This window comes from Cynocephalus volans, chromosome 2, assembly GCF_027409185.1.
Source record: "Cynocephalus volans isolate mCynVol1 chromosome 2, mCynVol1.pri, whole genome shotgun sequence".
Lineage (NCBI taxonomy): Eukaryota > Metazoa > Chordata > Mammalia > Dermoptera > Cynocephalidae > Cynocephalus > Cynocephalus volans.
In genome coordinates this window covers 178,502,501-178,521,283 of record NC_084461.1, presented here as the reverse complement: position 1 = coordinate 178,521,283, position 18,783 = coordinate 178,502,501, and the positions used below count along the sequence as shown (strand labels likewise).

General features: G+C 45.9%; 1 pseudogene; it reads left to right on the top strand.

Annotated features, from left to right (window-relative positions):
• Window positions 1-9,723: 9,723 nt before the first annotated feature.
• LOC134370709 (ras-related C3 botulinum toxin substrate 1-like) overlaps window positions 9,724-18,783 on the top strand; it is a 71,081-nt pseudogene continuing 62,021 nt past the window's right edge.

The following is an 18,783-nucleotide window of genomic DNA, read 5'->3' as shown; positions in this document are numbered from 1 at the left end:
TGAGGTATCAGTTGTAGTATCACCTTTTTCATTTCTAATTTTTGTTATTTGGGTCTTCTCTCTTCTTTTTTTACTTAGCCTTGCTAATGGTTTGTCAATTTTATTTACCTTTTCAAAAATAACTTATTGTTTTGTATCATTTTCAAGGTATCTATTTCATTAAGTTCTGCTCTGATCTTAATTATTTCTTTCCATCTGCTAACTTTGGGTTTTGATTATTCTTGTTTTTCTGGTTCTTTAAGGTGAAGTATAAAGTTGTTTCCTTGCCATCTTTCCATTCTGAAGTAAGCATTTAATGCAATAAATTTCCCCCTTAGTACTGCTTTTGCAGTATCCCACAGGTTTTGGTATGATGTATCATTATTTTCATTAGTTTCAATAAATTTTTTGATTTCCTGTTTGATTTCTCCTTGGACCCATAAGTCATTAAGTAGAATGTTGTTTAATTTCCATGTGTATGTATAGTTTCCAGAGTTTCATTTGTTGTTGATTTCTAATTTTAATCCATTGTGATCTGAAAAAATCCATGTAACAATTCCAATTCTTTTGAATTTGTTGAGACTTGCCTTGCGACCTAACATGTGGTCTATCCTGAAGAATGTTCCATGTGCTGATGAGAAGAATGAATATTCTGAGGTTGTTGGATGGAATGTTCTGTAGATATCTGCCAAGTCCAATTGGTCTAAAGTGTTGTTTAGATCTTGTGTTTCTCTGCTGATTTTTTGCCTAGATGGCCTATCCAATATTGAGAGTGGGATGTTCAGGTCCCCTGCTATTATGGTATTAGTGTCTATCTCATTCTTTAGGTCTAATACTGTTTGCTTTATAATCTGGCTGCTCCAACGTTGGGTGCATATATATTTATGATTGTTATGTCTTCTTGATGGATCGATCCTTTTTTCATTATATAGTGGCCTTCTTTATCTCTTTTTATGGTTTTTGGTTTAAAGTCTATTTTATCTGATATAAAAATAGCTACTCCAGCTCATTTTTTGTTTCTATTTGCAGGTACATCTTTTTCCATCCTTTCACTCTTAATCTATGTGTGTCTTTACAGGTGAGGTGAGTCTCTTGAAGGCAGCATATAGTTGGGTCCACCTTTTTAATCTAGTCAGTCAGTCTGTGTCTTTTGAGTGGGGAATTTAATGCTTTTACTTTAAGAGTTGGTTGTTGATAGGTGTTGATTTACTCATAGCATTTTATTGATTTTTGTTTGGATGTCTTAAGTGTCTTTTGTTTCTTTCTTTCTGATTTATTGTTTGTTTTCTGTGTTTATTGGTTTCTTGGGGTAGTAGATAAACTTTTTTTTCTCTTTATTGTTAGCATTTTTATTTTACTTGTGGGTTTTGTTCTTTCTTGAGTATTTATGACAATGGTGGTTGTTTTTCAGGTACCAAACCCAGTACTCTCTTGAGAATTTCTTGTAACGCTGGTCATGTGGTAGTGAACTCCTGCAGTTTTTGTTTGTCTGAGAAATATACTATTTGTCCTTCATTTCAGAAGAATAGCCTTGCTGGGTAAAGTATTCCTGGCTGGCAATCTTTCTCTTTTAGTGTTTTGAATATATCATCCCATTCTTTTCTGGCTTTTAGGGTTTCTGATGAAAAGTCTAATGTTAGTCTTATTGGGGCTCCCTTATAGGTGACTGGCTGCTTCTCTCTTGCAGCTTTTAAGATTCTCTCTTTGTCTTTGAGTTTTGCCAGTTTGACTATAACATTTCTTGGAGAGGACCTTTTGGGGTTGAATATGTTTGGGGATCTTTGGGCCTCGTGAATCTAAAGATCTGTGTCTTTCCCTATACCTGAGAAGTTTTCTGCCATTATTTCATTGAATATGTTTTCAATGCCCTTTCCTTTTTCCTCTTCTTCTGGAATACCCATGATTCAGATATTTGAGTCCTTAAGGTTGTCTGTTATCTCTCTTAGACTTTCTTCAATTTTTTTATTTGTTTTTTTCTTATTTTTCTTTTGTCAGCCTGTGTTATTTTGAACAGCCTGTCTTCAAAGTCAGAAATTCCCTCTTCTGCTTGTTCTAGCCTGCTGATTAAACTCTCTGTTGTGTTTTTTATCACATTGAATGAAGTTTTTTATTTCCTTCAGCTCCGCAAGCTCTGGTACATTCTTTAACAGGGCATTGATTTCTTTGTACATTTCTTCTTTAAGGTCCTGTATACTTTTTCTCATTTCATTGTGTTGTCTAACTGGGTTTTCTTGTATCTCATTTAGTTTCCTTAGAATTGTTGCTTAGAATTCCCTGTCAGTCATTTCAAGGACTTCCTGATCTATCGGATCTAGAGCATGAGAGTTATTATTTTTCTTTGGTGGTGTCATTCTTTCTTGATTTTTCATATTTCTGGTATCTTTCCTTGGCATTTAGTCATTGTAGCAGGGGATTTCACGGTCCACTTGTTCAACCCTAGTGTCTGGCTAGGATCCTGCAAGGACTGCCAATTCAGCATAGGTCTCTCATAGCCTGTGGGCCAGTGGCTCAGGCCTCTCTGGGTGGTGTGGACTGGCCTGGGCTGGGAACCCCATAAGGGCACCTACCTGTTCTGGCACAGGTCACTCAGGGCCCTGTGGGCCCCGAGTGGTTTTTGATAATAGAATACCTCTGGACTACTTGCTGGCCAAATAAATAGCTCATACCACCTGCTGTATATATATATCAATACTTCAGGAGAAGAAACTCAGTTATAAAAAACTACTCAGCAGGCCAAATGGTTACAAGACTTAAGAAAAACAAATCCCCTAAATGACTTATTTAGTGGGTTGCCATCTGGGTTGGGATCCTTGTTCCATTCAGGATTAAATTATTGCCATTATTATTGTTAGCATATTGTTGTACTCTTATTTGTAAAACAATGATTTGTGTTTCTGCTTACTTTAAATCTACTGCTCAAACTAAACTTGTGATTGCACAACATTTAGAAATAATTCATCATGTAAATGAATAACATGTCACTTGAATCATGAACTCACCCCATTTGCTCTTTAATTCAGCCCACCAGCAACAACCCACTTCCCTCTTCCCCCAGCAAGGGACATGACTTCCAGGGAATGAGCCTTCCCAGCTCTGTGGGGCCTGAAGCATGCACCACTTCAAATCAAAATTGATCTTCAAAGCTTCCTATTGAAAGTTCTTGATCCAAAGGGGAAAATGATGAAGGAAATAATCAAAATAAAGCAGGTTTTCCAAAACTCACTGCCTTAGGATGTCTCATGAACTCGGTATCAACATCTTGTTCTTAAGATAATCAATGTACGTGGTTAGAGCTGTTGATTTATTGATTAATGTTCTGAACAAGCCATTTAGATACAGTTAAGAATAGCTTAAGTATGAAGTTTCTGCTTAATGTTGCACATAGGTGCTTTCAGCTCCCATGTTTTAGCCAGTAACCAGTAACTGTGATTCTTGTGCTCCATGAGAAAGACAGATGTATTTGAAGCTTTCCCCCCTCCCTTTTGAAACTCCCTTATGAAATGCCTTTGCTTGTAGCAGACTTTGGAGGACCTTCCAACTCTGTTGGCTACTGTTTTTGCAGGTCGATCCTCACATTTGGCTCCCCAAAACACTTCTCTAAAAATCTTTTGCCTCAACAACCTTAATTTCAGTTGACACTCGTCACAATGGCTGCAGAATCTCCAAGTCAGCCCATGGCTCACTTCATGCCTGGAACTCTGACTTCTGTGGCAGCCAAAGCTGGCACATGACGAGCCCACAAGCTGCAAATACAAGGGGAAGAGGCTTTGTTTTGGTGCCTTCTTGCACCCTACTCACTGCGGACACACCAGGAAACCACCACCTGAGCAGATCTTCCCTAGGCTGGTGGCCCCTAAGTCTCTCTGGAGCTCTGGGCCCTGGATAGCTGAGGTGGCCCAGTCTGAAGCACCTCCATCCCATACTCTAACAGCTGTGGTCTCTGTTCCCCCTTGGAGATTGCCAAGTGCTGGTCAGGGCTCATGTGTGAGTCAGCTTATCACTGCACTCCTCTGACATCTCTGACCTTTCTGGAGAAAAGACCAGACCACAATGACTCTCTGGCTGCAATATTTCTCTGTCTCCTTCAAATCATAAGTGATGTATTAGGTGGGTGGTGTTTCTGAAATGTGTAATCAGAAGCAGAGCTCGGCATTTAGATTCTAAATCATTGCCCCAGATTTGGGTGCCTGTGTGTGTCCAGGCTTTCTGGTGCCCTTTCCTGGGCTGCCTCCCAAGAACAGACTCAGGTGTGTGGCTGCACAAACGTTAACACATGTTCAGAAAGCTGAAGAGAAAGACAATGCCTTAGCACTGGAAACATATTATCGCATTCCCGTACTATATCTTTGAGACTATTCTCTTTATCTGACACTCAGGCAGACAGTAGCAGACAATCGTTCCGAAAAGTGAAAGGCAACTTAGAGGCTATTGTGTAGGAAAATCATGCGTAAAAAGAGAGAGAGGGATTGGTTCTCCCACAGCTGGTGATACTGACATCTGTGCATGCAGATATGGGGAATGTTCATTTTTAATGCCTCAGCAGGATGAGAGTCAGACCAGCTATGCAATCCAATTCTCCTTTCAGATAGTAATTTTCCTGCATGGAGTCTGGGTCTGGCATGCACATTGAGAAGAGGTATTGCCCATGCCTGGCCAATGAGATGTCCGTGGGCGGATGGACAGAGCATCCTGTCTGCCCCACAGAGAGCTTCCCGGGTGGTACCAGATATCACGGAAGAGAAGAGCCATTTGAGAGAATGGCAGGTTTGGATGGACATTGCTAAGGAAAGATGGTGGGTGCAAAGATCTTATGAAATGCATTACTGACCAGTAATAAATGCAGTGAGTGTTTGAGACAGCAGCAGCACAAAAGCAACTTGAAAATATGAACAGGTATTTATTGTGGGCTCTTCCGGCTGCTGCAGCATAAATGTTTTAAGAAGCAATTTCCATCTCCTTCCCACGTGGAGCTGGCTGTTGTCTTTTTCTTTTTAATTATTAAGACTGTATCATCTAATTGCTTCCAGAAAAACAAATCTCATGAACTTTAAATTCCAGCTTGTCCGAAACCATCTGTCTGATTTTTCTTCCCAGACTGTCAGTGGTCACCTCTACCCAGCTGAAATCAGTCTCTTGTGTTCTACCTCATTTATCTCAAATTATTTTTGGTTATAATGGGAAGGTCCCCCAAGGCTGCAGAAACAGCCCTCAAGGCTGCAGAAACAGGCCCTGCGCCCACCCTTGGGGCAATGACTACCGCCCCTCAATGTCCTTCCCTCTACTTTTGTGCTGTAGCAATAAAGTCCCCTGGATTTAGAAAGACATATGGGCTCCCAGAATAAAGACTGCAACTCCCAGACTCCCTTGCAACAAAGTGTGGTCACATGACCAACTTCTGGCCAATGGGACCAGAGAGGAAATGGTGCTTACCACTTCCAGGTCATGCTCTGAAACCTGCCCTGCCCCTCCTTTCCTTTCTTCCTGGAGAGAAGTGTATGCCTGTGAGTCATGCTGGACCAGGAGGAGGATGAAGGATCTGCCAGGGCTGGTGGAGCCATAATGTGGAAAAGCTGGGGCCTCATCATCCTGAAATCCCCACCGACCCTGGACAGCGTATGCCTGGACTGTTGATAACCAAAATCCCCACTTTGTTTAAGCTGCTCTTATTCAGAGTCCCTGTTACCACAGCTGAGTCCGTCTCCTGATGATGACCTGCTCACACATTTGAAGCCACAGACTCAAAGTCCCCACATTTCTCAGCCCAGATTCCTGGGCTTGTTTGGTTCTCAGTAGAGAGAAGGAAGGTCCCAGGCATGATGATCCAAGGTGCTCTGTGAAGCCTGGCTCTGGTGTCTACAGTTCAAGTACACTTAAATCACAGAAATGCTTCGTCCACCTCTTCTTTCCCAACGTCACTCTTTCTTTTTCTGTACAATGCACAAGCATCAGATGATAATGTTGGGCATTTGTGGAGCATGCCCTGTGGCCCAGGCACTGTGGTAATGTGTCACATGAATGACCTTACTGACCCTCATGACAGGCCTATGGGGTGGGCAACATTTCAGCCCCCATTCTACAGATGTGGAAACTGAGGCTCAGAATCTCAACTACTGGCAAACAACTGGCAAGGGGGCCGGGTGTGAACTGGGTGGTCCTGCTCCAGAGCTCTTTGACTTCACTGTATAAGGAGATTCTCTCACTGCCCTTGCCATGCAGAGGGAGCTAGAGCCCAGCATCTGTTCACAGTTTGTTCTTTCATAATATGTCCCACAGAATGAGCCACTGGTCCCTCCAGAGGTGTTCTCAGCCGATAGTTCTAGGTGGCTTCTCTAGACTGCCACGTTTATAGAGGGTGTGGGCAGACCTCTCTGTAGTCTCTGAGGGTGTGAGCTGAGTGGCTAAGAGACTGTGAAGGCCCCACCGCCCTGAGGAAATGTGTAGGAGACTCACCACAGAACACCAACCAGCTCAAGCACTGCTATGGTCCTGCTGGCCCAGAGTCCCGGGACGGTCATCAAGAGCCATGGGGTTTCCAGGGATTAACATGAAGTGGACATGGAAGTCTCTAAGGAGTCTCTGTCTGTACTTCCTTGGGGATATAACCTGAGAACCCCCATGTCCACCCCACGCTTGGACCTCACGCTGAGGATGGGTGCTGTCCCCGTCTCCCACCACTAACCATAGCCGCATCAGTGTCTCCCAGGTAAGGAGCTGCCCTGTGTTCTCCTCCCAACCTGGCTTCTGCAGAGAAGGGTTTGCTAAACAACTGCAAAGCCCAAGACAATCTCTGGCTTATTTCACGTAGCATCATATCCTCCAGATCCATCCATTTTATTGTAAATGGCAGGATTTGCTTCCTTAAGGCTAAATAATATTCCGTTGTGTGTATTTGTAGGTATGTATGGTATTTTCTTCATTCACCCGTTAGTCAATGGAGACTTAGGTTGTTTCCATACCTTGGTGATTGTCAATAATGTTGCAGTGAACACAGAAGTGCAGCTACCCCTTTGAGATCCTGGTTTCGATTCCTTTGGATAAATGCCCAAGTGTCAAATTGCTGGATCATATGGTAGTGCTAGTTTTAATTTTTTGAAGAACTCCCATACAAGTTCAGTTTTCCATAGCAACTTCACCATTTTAGATTCCCACCAACAGCATACAATGGTTCTAATTTCTCCACACCCTCACCAATACTTGTTATCTCTTCTCTTTTTGGTAACAGCCATCCTAACAGGTATGAGGTGATATCTCATTGTGATTTTAACTTGCATTTACCTGACGACAAGTGATGTTGAGCATTTTTCCATATACTTCTTGGCCATTTATATGTCTTCTTTGGAGAAGTGTCTATTCAAGTCTTTTACCCTTGATTCCACGTATATGAGGCATCTAAAATAGTCAAATGCATAGAAACAGAGAGTAGAGTGGTGGTTACCAAAGGGAAGGAAAATGGGGAGTTGCTGTTCAACTGGTATGAAGTTTCAGTTATGCAAGATGAATAAATTCTAGAGACCTGCTATGCAAAATTGTGACTATAGTTAACAATACTATACTGTGCACTTAAAAATCTGAAGAGGGTAGGGTAGAGCTCATGTTAGGGGTTCGTACCACACTTAGAAAAATAAGACACTGTGGAATTTGAGCTTCTGACAATACCCAACCACCCATTCATCCTAATGCCTGTTCTGAGCACCTTCTATGTGTCAGGCATGGATTTTGGTGCTGAGGCTGCTGCCACAAGGCCCCAAGGAGTGGATGGTGTCCATGCAGCTCTGGGCAACCTGCAGCCAACCCCTCAAGGAGGGTGGGAAGATGAGTGAGCAGCACCTGGATGGAGCCCTGGAGGTGACTCAGGTAGCTTCATCCTGCTACTTTCTCTTACACTCTGAACCCCCATTCAGCTGCCTCTCATCAGGGGAGCACAGGAAGACCCACCATGTGAGTCTCTCAGGACTGCTGCAACAAGTTGCCACAGCTGGGTAGCTTATAACAACAGATATCTATCCTCTCACAGCTCTGGAGGCCAGAGGTCCAAAATCATGGTGTGTGCAGGGCTGGTTCTGTTACTGGGGGGCACTCAGCTCCTGGCTGAGGCTTGCCGAATCTTGTTGCCAGGCCCAAGTCCAGCTGCCTGCTCCCAAGCAAAAGTAAACGACCCAAAAGTCAAATGTTAGTGAAAATGGAAGTAGGCTTTTATTAAGGAATACCAGTGACCTGAGGAGAGATGCTAGGCTTATCCATCTCTCCAGTAAACCTGAAAGGGAATGGCCAGACTAAAACCATCTTGAAGACTCAGATTTACTGAGGGGTTTGTACAGAGGAGATTGAGGGAATGGAAGGTGGGAAATGAAAAGCTGGAGGGAGGGGGAGCTGAGCCACAGGTACAAGGTCTCGCCAAGGCTCCAGCTGGTTTCTACTGCTATCTCAGGGTCCTGCTGGAGGGCTGGAATCAGCACAGCTTTACTGATGTCTTTCTTGGTTTCTCAGGGTATGCATAGTATGTGACTCGTGGCAAGTTTGCAGCTCCAGGCTGACTGGAAAACAGCTTTACCTTTATGTAAATAATGTCATCTCGCCCTGTGACCAAGGTTCAAAATATCAAATAACCATGGGAAAAAAGGGAACTCAGAAAAATGCATACTAAGGAAAAAACTGTTTTTTAAATTTCCCTACCATGCATGCAGTTTGAGGTCCCAATGGCGTCAGTTCCGCTCACTCCAGTAGTTTCTTCTGGAGGCTCCATCCCATCTCTTTCTCCAACTTCAGGTGGTTGCCCAAAATTTTTGTCGTTTCTTGGCTTGTAGGTGCTTCATTTCAGGCTCTGCCTCTGCCTTCACATGGCCTTCTCGTGTCTCCAGTTTTCAAATATTTCTGTGCTTTTCTTTTATAAGGACACTTACTGAATTTACACCCTTAATCCAGGATAATCTCTTTTTGCAATCCTTAACTTAATCCCATCTGCAGAGATCCTGTTTCCAAATAAGGTCACATTCATGGTTTCCAGGGATTGGGACATGGACATATCTTTTGGGGGCCACAGTTCCACCCACTACATCCCCCATCTGGAACCCCAGCCAAGGAGTTAGTGAAAACTTAGGTCGGTCTCCATGTAGGGATCCACAGTGCAAAAAAGTCTCCTTGTCAGAATGATCTGATAGTCACAAAACCTCCTTCTTTACGCAGGTGGGAGAGTTCTTCCTGCACCTCTATTTCCACCCAGGCTCCAATTAAATTGTTAATCAGACTTTTATTCACTTAAGATATCTTTATTTTTCTGAACAGTCCCAACTGAAAACCCTACATCAGATAAGGTGAACCAAGTGAAGACGCTCAGCCACTCTCAATGGCTGTGTCTTATTACATGGACCCACAGTCAATATGCACCCTCAGCTCTGGAGGCATTGAGCTTGTATTTTAATCATCTCCAAGCAAAGGCTCAGGAAGTATGAGGAAAGACCCCCTGCTCAGCACAGGAGTGAATTAAAACCACTGCATGTGATAGCTCTTCTTCCACATCATCATATTTAACATGATTTAATATGGTGCTTGGCACAGAATGGGGGCTTGGCGAGGGGCAAGTTTATCCCATCCAGGCATAAGACTCAAGGCTCAGGCAGCTGGAATTCATTGTCCAGTCCCCACGGCTCATTGGTGCAGACTCAGGGGCAGCTGGCTGAAGAGCTTGTGGCTGCAGGCAACAGGAACTGAAGGGAAGGGGGTTAGGAAAGGACAGTTCTGGCCCACATGCAGGAGCTGCTCCAGGCACCCGTTCAGGAGCCCGCGGGAGTGTGCGCCCCACTGATCCCCTCCACCCAGGTCCTGGAGAGCAGGGGCAAGCTCTGGTTAGGAGAGACATTTTCACCTGGACAGCACACAATGTCTGAGAGGTCACTCCCAACAGGAAGTCAGGATGTCATCGCCGAAGAAGGGAAAGGTGCATGAGCCACTAATCAGCAAGGAGTATCCACTCGCTGATGATCAGACCAACAGATCTGTGCACAATTCATGAAAATGAGAGATGGTAGGAACTTGCTGGGGATTGGGGACACAGCTTGACCACAGATGATGCCATTGTGCCCCTGGGGCCTACAGGACATTTCCTCCAGAGCATGGTGACCAGGGACCTGAGCAGCAGCTGCCAAGCAAGGGAGGATGCATCCCACTGTGTCCAGATGAAGAAGCCCGCCCCGCCCTCCACAGTGGGCTGGAATAATCCTTCCTGGCTTCTTTCTCTCTGCTCAAGTTAATTACCCTCCTCAGGTCAGTGAATCTAAGTCTCTCAGCGGCCGGAAGCAGTTGCTGAGGAGGATTTACTGAAGGGCAGGCTGTTCCCTTCTCTCTGTGTTCGCCCCAGCCTTGACAGCGGGCACCATGCTCAGAAAGCCGAGCAGGGGAGCTGTCGTCCAAGGGATCCAGGGTTTTGGGCAAGGTGCATGCTCTCACCGTGGCTGACGCAGGATAAAAACCACATTGAGCATGAAGTTCAGTCTACAACCTCAGATGTGCAAAAGAATAACTTTAAAATAGTTTTTCTACAACTGAAGTGTTTCTCTCTTCCTCCCAGCCCCGTCTTTGGTGGAGATATCTGCTCTACCCATGCAGGGTCTCCACTTAATCTCCTCCCTGGTGTTCTAGGTTCCGCAAGGGAAAAGTGGACATTTGCTTAACAGTGTTGATTTGTTTGGTGAATTTCCAGACAGGCAAACCTGAGCCGACGCAGAAGCCCCACCCACTGCCCACGCATCCAGGGTGTGTGCAGTGCTGGGCAGCGGGAGCAATGGGGGTCATGTCCCTCTGGCCAGGCCTGGGCATTGTCCCACCCCTAACCTCCAGCCCTCCTAATGACTTCATGCAGTCCCCAACATCTTCACGTGAACGCGCATTCCACCTAGTCAGCCAAGCAATCATTTGTTTTTCAGCTGAGAGTTCTCACTGGCATGGGGGCCTCATGTGCTATGACATTATTGGGGAGGGGCACCTGTCCCGGGCATGTCTATCCCTGTGTTCCAGTCTCACAGGGACATCCTCACTCCTGTGAGTCCCTCCAAGGAATTTGGTCCCTGCAGGTCTCTGCGGCTTCCCACTATCCGCTCCTCCTCTTTCTCCTCCTCCTCCTCTTCATTCCAGGGCTTCTCCAGGATCCTTGTCTCTCTCCATTCCTCCCACACCCTCTTGGGAGCCTGGGGGCCTGCAGTGCTCTACCCCCCTCTGAGGAGGTTTGGGGACCCTCTGACCCAACTCTCAGCCCTGCCCGCACAGACCCCACAGCAGCTTCTCTGCTCCACATTAGGCATGAGGGGTCTCCAGGGTCTTGCCCCCTTCCTAGACCATACCTGGGAAAGGGGAGTGTGTCCCCTGTGCTCACAGACTCTGCCCTCTCTCTGAGGCAGGGGCATGGCTGCACAGAAGGCTCCAGAAGAGCAGGTATCCACGGCAGTGATGGGTGTAGGGCTGCTTCCTGCCTTGCTCCCTGGAAGTCGACCCTGGATGGATAAGAAAGCCCATGTCCTTCTCTCAAATCCCTCAGGATTGGCTGCAGCTGGCATTCACAGGGCATCCACAGGGCACCACTGGTGGACTAAGCCATACATCCCCATTTCCCCCAACAAGCAGCTGAATCATTTGCACATTTAAAGTCTAGGCATGGAAAGAACCATCACAATCCCACTGTTAATTAAGGCCCTGGGAGATGATCTCACAGTGAAGATTGTTTGGGGGATGAGAGACAGACTTTCCTCCAGAGAAACAAAGGTACAGAGGCTGGAATTGTGCAGACGAGAGGGAGTGTCTATTCTGCACCATCTTCCCAGACTCTGACACCTACTGCTCTGAGTCGCCTGCGGGATGGGCTGTGGCACAACCCACCTGGACCCTGGTGTGTTCTGTGCATGGCGCCTTTGTATGAGTCTTCAGTGGGGAGAGGACCAGGGGCAGAGGCGTTTGCTGGCAGAGCCCAGTGTAGGAGCTGCTGGGCTGCTACCAAGCCTCCTGGGACCTCCCCACCCTCACCCATTCACCCACCTCCCCCCAGCAAGTCTGGTGTGGGACAGTGAACTCAGGGCCACTCTGAGCAAGACATGGGGACACCTGGGGGCTCTCATGAGAGGCTACTCAGCCCCATGTCAGGTGCTAGGTCATCCCAGAGCAGAGTCTCCAGGGGTGGTAATACCCTACAGGAAAGGTCAGTGATATCCATGCAGCAGGATGATATTGTGAAGAAGTGACAGATATGTTTTTGCCTCATTTTATTCCTGGACCCTCCCCCACTCCTCCTCCTCCTTACCCGCGAGGCTTCAGCTCCCTGGAGAAGCCCTCCAGCCAAAACAGAGAACAGAGGGAGAGTGTGACTGTTTTCTAAGTGAGTGTGTGTGTGTGTGTGTGTGTGTGCGCGCGCGCGCGCTCGCGCACGCGCGTGTGTTTCAAGCATAGAGGCTTGGGAGAATGTTTTCTGAGTCCTTTTTTTTCCCCAGTCCTAAAATAGGCAAAAACTATCTCTGGGCTGGGAAAGAGAAAATAATTCAAGAAGAAATGTACACTGAGGAGGGTCTGTGAGAAGAGGGCCTGCACCCAACACCCTCTCCCAAATTTAATCCTAAAATGGGCATTTTATCAACATCTTTAGTTCATTGTTGTAAACACAAAATTGTGAGAAGTAACTCACCTTGACTTTTTCATCTAAGAAATATATAGAAATTATTCCATATGAACTAAATACAGAACTCCAAAATGTGTAAAAAAGAAAGAAAGAAAGGGGGGCAGGGAGAGAGAGAGAGAGAGAGAAAGAAAGAAAGAAAATGATACATGACCCAGATACATGTGGGGTCTGAAAGCAGGGAGTACTTGGGTTTGCTTCTGGAAGCTGGTACTGCACATGGGACCCCACGTTGCCAGGGTAAGGACAGATGGACAGGAGATGTGGGGAGGCTTCAGAGCAGAGAGACCCAGGAGAGACTGCTTGGGTTCTCACTCCCCCATATGCAGGAGGTTGTGCCCCCCGGGGTCCCACAGAGAACCAAGTCATGCGGGGGGGGCCATGATAACAGGGAGCTGACAGCCACGGACGACATCCGACCCCATGTGAACCCACAACACACAGCCAACCTAAGGGGGAGGGAGAAAATCCTTAATGGTCTAGAAGAAAATCTACCATCCTGAATTGAAGCCACTCACCTGGAACTGAGTCTGTTGTTTTCTGCCATTAGGCAGAATGAGGGCTCTGGAGAGAAGCTATCTTTAGTTACAAAAGAATCAAGTTATTTTGCACACCTGAGCTGATGGCTTGGGAATCGATGCCCACTACGCTTATGAGAGTGCTTGGGGGAGATGGGCAACGTCAGTGTAACAAACAACACATTTGTTTTAGGGCCAAGGAAGAACAAAAAAATTTTTTTCTCCTTAACTAGGAAGTAAGATTTCCCCAAGGCCGAGGCAGCTGATCTGAGTCTGAGTCCGTTCTGAGTTTGGAGTGATGGGGCTCAGGGTGGGCCAAGTTCCAGGTGTAGATGAGCCAGGGAGACTCTTCAGACAGGAGGAGGAAAAGTCAGCAGTGTCTTCATCAAACTGATCAAAAGGTGTTTAGTTTATTCATTTGTTCATTTGTTCATTCACTCGGGAGAGTTTTATTGGTCATCTACTATGTTGCCAACGCTGTCCAGGCACTGTTGGTAAGTGGAGATCAAGGCAGATGAGGTCCCTGACCTCTCAGAAAACAGACAATTAACAGAATAAGTAACAAGCCAAGATAATTTGAGGTAATGATAACTGCTACAACAGAAATCAAAAAATTTGTGAGATAGAGAATAAGTTGGGGAGGCCACTTCTACAGGGTCAGAGAAGTTCTCTCTGAAGTGACTTTTGTGATGAGAACTAAGATGGAGAAGGAATCGGCCATGTGGATGTCTCAGGAAGAACATTCTAGACTGAGGGAGGAGCAAATGCAAAGTTCCATGAAGAGGGAGAAGATTTAGTTCATTTGACAAACTGAAAGAACGATCAACGTTTGCCGAGATTCACTCATACCCAGCCCCTAACAAAGGCCTAGTGAAAGAAGAGGCATGCCAATTTTCAGGTGTAAATGCTATTTATCTCAATTTTTATTGCCTGGTATTTATCTAAGTTTCTCTTGTACATGCTAATGTTCAACTTTTGACCAAAAATTACATGACACAGAAAAACAGTACACTGTCAAGACACAAAGCAGAATCAGACAGATGTGACGTGGAAGTTGGAACTCTCAGTCAGGGAATTTAAAATAACTATGATTATTATGTTAAAGGATCTAATGGAAAATATAGAAGGCCGTTTTCTTCAGCTGTGGGAGGTGGCTGCTGCCAGGCTCTGCCTTCCAGTCTGCCTGCCTCGGTGCCTGGCCACCGCCACCACCCCCACCGCAGCCCACATGCAGACCATCATTGTGTGGTGGTAGAAGACAGCTAAGGTGAAAACTGCCCACTAATCAGTTACACGACCAATGCATATCCTGGAGAATATGTCCCCACTCTCTTGACAACTATTTGGCCAATGTTATGGCAGATGGAAAACTGGTGAATCTGGGCTTATGGGATACATCTGGACAAGAATATTATGACAGATTACACCCTCTAACCTATCTACAAACAGATGTGTTCTTAATTTTCACTTCCCTTGTGAGCTCTGCATCATTTGAAAGTGTCCATGCAAAGTGGCATCCTGAAGTGTGACCCTATTGTCCCAACGCTCCCTTCATCCTGATGGGAATGGAACTTTACCTCAGGGATAATCAAGACAGGGCTGAAAAACTGAAGGAGAAAAAGCTGGTTCCCATCACCTACCCATGGGCTTTGGCTGTGGCCATGGGGATCAGTGCTATAAAATGTGGGAATGCTTGGCTCACATACAGCTGGGCCTCAAGACAACTATGTCTGATGAAGCCATCTGAGCAGCTCGTTGCCCACCTCCATCAAGACAAGGACGAGAAAGTGCCTGCTGTTGCAAATGTTAGGGTCCCTCATTTTCAATCTTGTCCCTTGGAACCTTTGTACACTTTGCTCAAAAATGGTGGAGCCTTCGCACTCCATGCCAAGTTTCTCTTACAGATTTATTTTTCACAAAACCATATTGAACCAAACAGTAAAGGTAAGGTTTTGCTTGCTTTAAGTGTAAGAGATCAATTCACATTCCATTAAAATTTAGCCCTAAAATAACAAAAAAGGAAAAAAAATTTAAAAACATGCATGAATAGATGAAGAATTTAGAGATGGAAACTAAAATAAGGAATCAAATGCTAATGCAAGAAAAAATAACATAGTCACAGTGACACAGATGCCTTCCATAGACTTAGGAGTAAAGCTGACATAGCTAAGGAAAGAATAAGTGATCTTGAAGATAGCACAACAAACAAACATTAAACAACGTGAATTTAAAAGGGAATAAAACAGTAAAAAAAATCAGTCTTTGCTTCAGAGTAGATCTCAGTAAAATATGAATTAAAGTGGAAATTTTACAGCTATTTTGTTCATGCTGTGCTAGAGATTTGAGAATTAAATTTTAAATGATTAGGAATGAAACGGGGAAGCATGGGAGAGGGAAACAGAGCAAGGACTTCAGACTCAGGCTTGAGTCAAGATACAAGCGCTGGCTGTGAGCCTGAGGAAAGTTACTTAACCTCTCCGAGTCTCAAATCCTTTATCCGTAGAATAAAGATCATCATATCCCACCATATGTGACTGGGATGTCATGAGCATTGACTGACAGACACATTGTACCTGACACAGTCTGCGATACCCAGAATATGCCTGAGAAATGGTGACTGCTTTTTTCTTTTCCTTTTGTCTAGGACGCCCCTGTGTCCCTCCCTCCCCTGGTTTCAGGTCTGACAAAACTTCAGCTATTTTCGACCTTTATAATAACCAGGAGCCACTATAGAAATGTTCTTGGAGGACAGTGTATCCTGAGAGAACCAAGAAACAGAAAGAGCAAAGTTTAGCAATTATAGTAATGACAGCCATGATAGCTGACGTTTACTGAGTGCTTGCTATGTTCCAGCCAGGCTTGGTGCTCAACTCTGCACACTCCTGCTCATTCATCTACTTTATGTGACTTGTCCTATAACATAGATATGGAAACCAAAGCTAGGAGAAATTAAGTGACTTTATCAAGGTCACACAGCTGTTGAGTGTGGACAGGGATCCACCCCTGCATCTGACTCCAGGCTCTGCATAGCTTACTACAAGGTGATCATTCTTTGCAGGGAATCACAAGGTTAATTAAAAAGCTGAAGTGGATTGTACGTAAAGAACATGGGGGAAGGACTATTCGTGAAGACTCTTAGGACCCACAATGGGCTGAAATAGGAGAGAACAGAGACAAAACGTCCTCCAGTTTTGACAATGATAAAGAGCACCTTAAAGGTGACCTGACTTTCCATGTCAACATCCCTCAAAGGAAAAAACTCCAGTGTAGAAAACATAATAAAAAGGGGATTAAAAAGTAAACTGAAGGAGAGGTTGCATTTTGACATTTCCCAAGCAACAAGCTTTTGTGAAGTTGGCACAGCAAGAAGATTTAGATTATACACATTGACAGAGTATGAATACTTGCTGCTGTTCAGAATCCTCAAAAATGCCATAATTTAAATTCAATGACTGAACTGATGCTCAGCATATGCAAAATAGGCCTGAAATTAGGAGCCCAGTGGAAGCTGCTAAGAACAGGGGGATGGAGACGAATCTGTTTTGCTTTTTATCAGCTCCCTTTATGGTTTCTGACATATGTTCAACTGCGCCTGACACTCTCAGCAGGAATTACTGACAGGAGACAGGTCTCCTGCTCAGCGAGTGGGCCCTGGGGACACATCTGGGCCTTGTGTTCCCACAGCCTCCCGAGTGCTCAGAGCTGAGTTGGGCCTGGGGTGTTGGCAGAAGCAAATGTATCGTTTTGCAGGAGGTTTTAGGGGACCAGGCACAATAATCAGACCCTTCTGAGGAATCGTTGAAGTTTTCTCTTGTTGCTGCTGTTCCACTGAGAGTTGAACTTTTACAGAACTTTAATAAATAAGGGACAGAGAAAGTCATTCACTTATAAATACTGAGGGCACGACAAGGAATCTGCTAGGGATTTAGAAGTACACAGACGTACCCACTATATAGACAGAGAACCGTCAGACCCTGTGGCCGATGACGGCTGGGCTGAGACTGGGTTCTCTCGACCACATTGGTGAGCCTCCCCCCACCATGGAGCTCACTCCTGTGTGTCACACCTGCACCCACCTGTACAGGTACAGACTGTGTGGGTGCAGACAACCTGACACCCCACCAGTGCTAATGTGTGTGGAGCCACTCTGGGTGGTTATCAGTGAGGACAGCAGATGGGATGAGAGCAGTCAGACATGGGGTAGAACCGCAGAGACACGGTATGCTCACAAGAGTGACTTCATCCCCACATTAGGCGACTTTAAACGGTCTCTCCCCATCTAGCTGCAAATACCTCTCTCCACTCAGGGTATTTCCACTGGTCTCTCCCACGTGTGAGTTTGGAGCCCATGTGACCATGAGAACGTGGCACCTGTGCAGATCTGACTCCGAGCAGACTGTGGAGTTGCACCCTCATCCTCTTCCACCCACAGCCAGGACATTCTCTGAGGCTCTGAGGCTGCGGGCCAGGCCGGGGAGGCTTCTGCAGAGCAGGGCAGAGAGCACCTGGCTCAGGTCAGCAAGGAGCCCTCAGACCTGCCACTGGGCTAACACCTGAGAGGAGAAGCAGCCAAGAGGACGGGGCCTCCACTCCCAGATCATGTGGAAGTTTATTTGAATGCTGGAAATTATATCTACCTAATTTATTTTACCTGTTTCCCAGGGAGACCAACACAGTGACTCAGGTGCTTGTTTACTCTGGCTGATCGCTCTGACCTTGGAAATGTAATTATCCCAAATCACTCCCTTTCCCATTTCCTCCAGGGAAATAAGAGGGTCTGACTAGTTTGCCCAACGTGAAATTTCTGGGTCAAGAAGAGAGCAATTTCAAAGGTGATGCGAGAGCTAGGGTGGGAAGATGTGGTTGCCCAAAGCAAAATCAGGGTTTTGTTGTTAGAAGTAGAGGAAAAAATGCCAGATGGGCAAAGGACAAGAGGATGTATAATCAAGGCCACTTATGACCCAGAGGATGCAGTTGCCTCATCTGGCTACAGACAGATGTTGCTGCAGGTCTGCGACCAGGAATGAACCCTGCCCTTGGTGTCCCTGAGAACAGCCCATCTAATCCATGGTCTTCAGAAGCAGCTCTGAACACTGGTCCTACTGGCCCAGGTGGGCTGTGGAGTAAGGTGTGGCATGAAAGTGCCCCTCACTGGGCCTATCCCTTTGTGAAGTTACAGAAGATGGATGAAGACACCATGCCTGGGGCATCCTGGGGATGTGGAGGATTAAAGATGAAAACTGCTAGGTCATGTTGGAAATTAATTTCAGCATATGAGCTCACATGGTCAGGAGGACTCGTTAAAGCCGAATAGGAATTATGACAGGACATTCCAGGAGGGCAACAGAGACCCTCATAAGAAAGAGGGGCTGTGCACGGTCACGCTGCGTTAACAAGGGCTGCATCCACAACTCGCGGCAGGGAGGGATCAGGGCCCAGGGCCCATTGCAGCTGTGCAGGGCAGCTCCTCCTGGTTGATGACAGCCTCAGCCACTCCCAGGCTGTGCTGTGTATCCTGACTACTGCCTCTCACTGCATAACACACTGTCCACACCTGCTGTCACTTAGAACAAAAGCAGTGCCCAGCTGGTGGCTCTTCTGCTCCACATGGCTTTGGCTGGGGTCACCTGCTCA